Raw genomic sequence first — 7,702 nt, 5'->3', positions numbered from 1 at the left:
GAAAGCAGATGCCAACATATTTGTGAAGGCTCTTTCCTGCTGGACGGCACGCAGGCAAGTTGGGAAGGAATCCTATAACAAGCTAGCTGCCATTGGTATGTGATAAATCTTGGTAGTTCAAAAGCCTTTCCAAATGCATGAGTAGATTTAGATGATATTTAGCCCCCTTTAAATTGAAAGATGAAATGCAGCAATTGAAGCTGAGTGTGTGCTCTGAGCTTGGAGGTGAGATACTTCTTCATCACATGTTGTCTCTGATGAACTCTCAACAAAGGCAATAATAGATGCACTCAAACGTGTTCAAAAATGAATTTAGTTTCAAAAAGAAAATGTTACCCTTTTTCACAGAATGTCTTTTTAATGAAAAAATCATGATAACAAAGGAAAAACTGAAGAAAAATTTTCAACTTTCAAGGTCACATAGGATAACTCTATAATCTGAAGGTGATAGAAGTGAGCAAATGAATCCTAGGAAAATATAAAAGTTAAGATCAGAAAAAGAAAGTTTATATGGGCCTGCCCTATGGCCTAGTGGTTAAATTCATTGCACTCTGCTTTGACGGCCTGGGTTTGGTTCCTGGGCACGGACCTACACCACTCATTGGCAGCCATGCTGTGGCAGCAACCCACATACAAAATAGAGGAAGATTGGCACAGATGTTAGCTCAGGGAGAGTCTCTCTCAGCAAAAGAAAAGGAAAATGAAAGTTTATATTCTGCTTATAGAACGAACAAATAGATGGCAAAAAATTCACAGCAAAAAAATGTTTTTTGTTTTTTTTTTACTATAAGTGAGTTTTCAGGATCAATATGAGCTACCAAACTGACAACTCATGGTAAAATACAGTACTCCTTTAACCCAACAGATGATGTTAACTACCTAATATTAATGATTATTCTATCTGAACAAATACAGAAGAAAATGAGTTTTCTAAGTGTTGTCATTGAATTTTCACTGTCCAAATACTAACTTTTAACACATTTCCCACATACTGAGAACTTCTTTTAATATCCTCTAGAATTATGAATGTAAGAAGTAAAGAGGACTAATATTCATTTTTCTAACATGTGTAAGACATAGTTTTATAAACCTTGGATGTGTAAAATAATTTAATTTCTACAGAAACTCTAAAATACTCTTGTTTTCCTAATTTGACACATGAGGAAACTGAAGCATGGAGAAATCACATAACATTCTCAAGCAATTAATTTGTGTCACATCTAGGATCCGAACCAACACTATTTGTCTCCAAAACTGCCTTCTAAATTTTTTGTAATAAGAAAGTCCTAAAGATCAATGAATCAAGAGTTTCCTTCTAGTTAAGGAAATGCACCCATCATTTAAAGTTGAGATGAGAACAGGAATGAATAGGAGAGAAGCAGTTGAGAGATAAAGAACAAAAGAAAAACAAAAAAAGTGTTACTATTTCTTGTATCCTATTAAACCCAATTATCTACAAATAAAATAAGCCAATCTTTCTAAAAAAAAAAAAGTGTGATTAGGGCTGGACCCTGGTTCAGTGGTTAAGTTTGGCGCACTCCAGTTCAGTGGCCTGGGTTCACGAGTTCGGACCTGGGCGCAGACCTACACCACCTGTCAACCATGCTGTGGCAGTGACTCACATACAAAACAGAGGAAGACTGGTGTAGATGTTAGCTCAGGGTGAATACTCCTTAGCAAATAAAAAGAACAAGAAAAAAAAGGTGTTGATGGGAAAGAGGGCATTTCTGTTAAATGTCATTTTGATTAGAACTTAATCACTTTCACTCTGGTCAGATGAAACCAATCTGATTTTAGGATGTCAATGTTGAAAAATTGAGTAGCATGGCTATAAAAATCATCATCATACAATAATGAGATAAATGCCTATAAGACAGTGAAGATTTATAGCCAAATCCAGCTGTACTTTTTACTTTTTTCTCTCTCTCAAGTAATACTAAATTATTTTTTAAATACAACTGGGAAGTTTGTTCTAAATAATTTCATAGAAAGAGGCAATGAGCTGAATGGCTCCATTTATTCAGCAAATATTTGTTGAGTATCTATACCAAAGTCTGTTTCAAGCGCTTGAAATACTTCAGTAAAGAAAACATTAAAAGAAGAAGAAGGAAGGAGGGAGAGGAGGAAGAGGAGGACAGGGAGAGGAAAAGGAAAAGAAAAGAAGACGTTATGTTTTTACTCAGTTTAATGGGAACCTATGGCAGGATTTTGAGCAGAGATGCGATATGATTTCACATACCTTGAAGGAATCTCTCTGGCTGCTTTGTGAAGAATTGACTGAAACGGGGCAAAGGCACAGCACAGAGACCGTGAGGAAGCCACTGCAGCAATGTAGATTAGCAAGGATAATAGCTGGGATCAGAGTGATGATCAGCGAGATATTAGTGAGATAGTGAGCAGCAGTTGGATCCTGTTAGTATTTTAAAAGCAAAGCCAGAGGCCGGCCCCATGGCTTACTGGTTAAGTACACGCGCTCCGCTGCTGGCGGCCCGAGTTCCGATCCTGGGCGTGCACCGACGAACCACTTCTCCGGCCATGCTGAGGCCGTGTCCCACATACAGCAACTAGAAGGATGTGCAACTATGACATACAACTATCTACTGGGGCTTTGAGGGAAAAAAATAATAATAATAAAAAAAAAAACAAAGCCAGAAATGTTTCCAAATGTCTAGTATGAGGGAAAAATACAATGAAGAAGAATACACCAAGAATATGGCCTAAAGACGTGGAAAAATGAAATTGTCTTCAACTGAGATGGAGACGGTGGTAGGTAGAGCAGATTTGGAGGGAGAACATGAAGGGTACACTATTACATATGTAGAATTTTAAATGTCTATGAGACACTAGTTGAGACATTTAGTACTCAGTGGAACTAAAGAGTCTGGATTTCAGGGGAAGAGTCCGGACTAGGGACTACATTTGGGAGTCACTGGCACATACACCATGAGGGTGGATGAGATGACCACTGTAATGAAAAAGTAGAGAAAAGCAGTGAAATTCAACACCATGAAGTCAAAGAGCTGGGAGAACCAGCAAGAAAAGTAGTGTCCTGAAGGCAAAATGAGGAAAGTATATGAAGGAAGATATAAAGATCAGCTGAATTTTATGCTGCTGTTGGGTCATGTAAGATGAAGAATGAGAACCACATATTTGATTTAGTAAGGTAGAGCCCACTGATTACATCAACATGAGCACTTTTGCTAGAATGAAGATAAATGCGTGATCAGCAAGGCTTCATGACAGAATATGTAGAGAGAATTTGGAAACTGTGCACACAACTCTTTCAAGGAGCTTAAGTAAAAAGGGAAGGAGAAGAATAGATTAGTAGTTGGTAAGAGAAATAGGATCAGATCAGGAGAAATTATGTTTTTAAACGGGAGAAATTTTAGTACTTTTTTATGCTGATGACAATAAAATGGTATGATGGTTAATTTTAGGTGTTGACTTGACTAATCTATTTTGCCCAGTTACATTGTCAAACACCAGTCTAGATGTTGCTGTGAAGATGTTTTTCAGACATAATTGATATTTAAATCAATAAACTTTGAGTAAAGCATTTTACCCTCCATAATGTAGGTGGGCCTCATCCAATCAGTTGAAGGCCTTAAGAGAAAAAAACACTGAAGTCTCCCTAAGAGAAAAGAATTTTGCCTCCAGACCTGCCTTCAGACTCAAGACTGCAACATCAACTTGTCCCTCAGTCTCCAGCCTGCCAGATTGTTGTGCAGATTTTGGACTTGCCAGCCCCTATAATTGTGTGAGCCAATTCCTTAAAATCTCTCTCTTTCTCCCCTACTCTGATTGATCCAGTTTTTCTGGAGAACTCTGAGTAATCCAATGATAAGCAGACAATTACTGGGGTAATGTACTTGAGCAGGTAAGGGTGAAAAGATCTACTGTACATATAAAGGGATTGGCTATAGGTAAGATATAGTCACTCCTAGAGGAGTTCTTAAAATTTTTTATGCCAAGGACTTTTTTGGCAGGTTGGAGAAGTCTATAGACCCTTTCTCAAAATAATATTTTAGGATTCCAAAAGAAACCAACCATGTGTAAATGCACATATCCTTATACTGTTAAAAATATAAAATTTTATTATAGTAATATGTGTTTCTTTATTAATGGTTTAAACAACAATTTCAAGCAGTAGGTTTGTCATTGTTTTCAAAGCTGATCAGTGTAAAGAATATTTTAGAATGTTATAATAATTGTAATGAAATATTATAACACCTATGCTTTCTAATGATAACAAAGTTACAAATATTGCAATTTAATTTTTGCCTGTATTCATATTTCAAAGAAATATAAAATGTCAGTTAGGAATTAGTAAAAATAAAGATATGGCTTTTTTCCATCCAAGTTCATGGGCCCTGTAATTTCTGACCATGGGGAATTTGGGAGCTACTGGCACCCAGACTAGCACCTACTCTACATGATTGAAGGACAGTTATAGGATATGGTGCAGATGTTGTAAGCAGATAGATTTGGTAGTGAGGGTCTGAAAGTTTGTCTCTAATTGCCTCCAAGAGTCTAAGACACAAGCTCATCAGCTGCAGGTGAGGAATAGGAAGTGTGGAAGTTGGGAGAGAGGAGATGAGGGGCCTCATCAGAACCAACCATATGGACACCCTGATCTTGGACTTCCCAGCCTCCAGAACAGAAATAAATTTCTAGTGTTTATAAACCACCCAGTCTATGGTACTTTGTGTAGCAGCCCAAATGGACTAAGATATGTCCCGCTCATGTAGAAGGCCAGAGGCTCTGGATCAAGGAAATATGTGCCTACATGCCTATAGCAAAGTACTTTACTCTTTTCTTGACAGGAAACTGTAGGAAAAGCTGGAATATTCTTTTCCCTCCAAGCTACATCATTCTATTTAGCTTGACCAAAAGGAAGTGAGAAAATAAGCAAATATTTCCAATGTTATGGCTAATAGAAAGACTCCCAAGAATACTAATTCTAGGAAAGAAGCAGAACATTTTCCTGGAAAACAAGACTCAACCAATGTCCTTGATATTGAGCAGATCATCCTCTAGCTTGCTTTTGGAGTGAAATAAAAAGTCTTGATCTACCCTGTTGTCTATTGGACAGGAGGACAGGAAGTCAAGGAATGACAGGCACAAAGTCTCCTTGCAGGCCCATGAATAAATGTATGGCTGTATACCTACAAAAGAGACACTGGACACTAGACACACACTGTCTATAAATTATCAGAATTTCAAAATCATGTTTTTTTAGAGAATTTGAAACCATTCAGTTTATATAGTACCTAACCAGCAGCAAAATATGAAGAAGAAGATATGTTTATAATCCTGGAGAACAAAGCCATATCCAAGGAGGATAATGCTATTGTTTCATGTCATCCAACTCAAAAGAAAGACAAAATAAACTCCTGAATCACAGGCGCATTTCTCCATGGGACATCAATAGTCAGTTCCTAAACGAAGCTTTAGGTTCTTTCCCATGTTATCTGCAATTATTTTGAACTAGTGAGTTTGGATCTGAGATTCAACTTTGTGTTCTTTAAAATTGCAGTAAAAGGGAACAGGCCTGTATATCTAAAAAGAGTATGATGAAGATCAAATTACATAACATATATGAAGAAAGCAAACTATAAAAATTGTTAGTATGGAATAAAAATTAAATCAGGGTAGGTAGTTACCAGATAGATAATAGATAGATAGGTAGATAGATAGATAGATAAAGATAAGATAGGTAGATATAGATACAGATACAGGAAGTTTCCTCAATTAAACTTTACAATTACTTATCTACAATAAGTCAGATGCACAAAATGAAAATCAGTCAATACAAACGTCAAAGAACTTTCAAAGAGCACAAATAATATTCCAACAAATAAAATGCTGCATATTTTACAAAGTAAACTATTTTTATATAAATTGATAATTTCAGTGAATTCGTTAATGAACAAACTTATTCTTGTCAAATTGTTTCTGATGTATGGTTAGAATACATACATATGTATATACATGTTTTTAATTGAGTTGGCTATTGCATACTTGTTCTTTCAACATTGTGTTCTAGCTTCTACTTCACTGTTTCCATAACCGTTTTCATTCTTCTCACCAAGTGATGAGAAAGATCTGAAATATAGTATAGTTTGGACAATAGGAATCCAAATGGTGCTATGGGCTAAGGATCACCCTCTTTTTTCTCTAGAGCGTGTGGAAGGAGGGTGATAAGATGGAATGGTGGTACTGAGTGTAAATGTGAGAAAATAAAATATGCAAGGGGCTCTCTATAGTTAGCAAACTTTCACAAGTGTTCTGAGCTTAGGGAAAATACTAATATGCCTAGCTCCTGAGTTTTTGTGTCAGTGAAATGCAGGCATGCATTTTTATTTCTAAAATGAAAAAAAAAATTCTATTCTCAAGTAAGTTCATGCTATTAAATAGAGAGATTCAGACGCAGGATAGGCGGTGGCAAGAAGTCCTTTTCAAAATCAATGTTCTATCTTTTATTAAAAACATAGTCCTAGTGACAGAGATAGATTTATAATTTTAATAGGATTATTTGCACAGTTTAAGTTATAATGCTTTAATTTAACATATAAATCATTTATATGTCTAAGAAATTGTCTGAAATTCTTTCACATATCCAAATACAAACCAGAGTATAAGAGAATTACGATTTATTAGGAAAACTGCCTTTCAGTATATAAACAAATTGCATAATTAATATATAGGCAAATAATGAAATATCCTTCAGAATATTGCAAGACAGATGCATTTATTTCTCAATAATAATAATGTGTTTACTATAATCATTTATTCACTAATTCAAATCAATTGTATTTATTATCTACTATCTGTTATTATATTCTGTACTTAAAGTTTTATAATTCATTACTGATGAGAAATCATGTACAGAAATAATTTCAAAACAAATTAAGATTCTACGAATCCTAAAGAAAATAGAGTGTAGAAGAAACTGTACTCATGGTTAGCCTAGAAAGGAAAACCCTAATCTCAAAGAGCTTAAGTACATTAATTAATTTATTCCCAAGTATGTACCGATTGACAAATATATGTCATATACTGTACAAGGGGTTGAGTATAAAACAGTAAATAAGACGGATGCAATTCTTGTATTTATGATGGTTATACTTCACTTGGAAACTATATGGATATCTACATGTATGTGTGTGTTTGCAAATGTGTGTGTATGTAATGTATGATTACAAATGATGTAATCACCATGATGGAAAAAATACCAAACTCTTTGCTCAAAAAGAAACTGAATGGATAATTTACTCTTTATGATCAGTGAAATCGATTGTATGTCAGGGCCTGTAAGGGGGAAACAAACAAACAAACAAAACACAAGGTATGTGGGGGAAGGGAAAAAACAAACCAAGAGTTCAGTCTTGGAAAGAGAATGTCAGAGAGACTTGTGAGACTTCGAAGGAATGTGAAGAAGACAATAAGAAATGTAAGGTTGGGATAAAGGGCTGAGATGATGCTGCTCTTCTTTTTCCATAGTGATTCCCTTTAAAACCGTGGTTAAAAGATAAGACCACCTGTTTTTAAAGTACATTTCATAAACACTTTCATAGTGCCTAATAAGTGTGAAGCACTTGAAATTTAATTGCAGTACTGCATTGTGCTGCCTGTGGAAAGACTGGGAACAGAAAAGGGCCTCACTTGAGGCCCAAGTGACATCAAAATTCGATGTCTATTG

Source organism: Diceros bicornis, chromosome 20, assembly GCF_020826845.1.
Source record: "Diceros bicornis minor isolate mBicDic1 chromosome 20, mDicBic1.mat.cur, whole genome shotgun sequence".
Taxonomy (NCBI): Eukaryota; Metazoa; Chordata; class Mammalia; order Perissodactyla; family Rhinocerotidae; genus Diceros; species Diceros bicornis.
Note: the sequence above shows the minus strand (reverse complement) of the source record.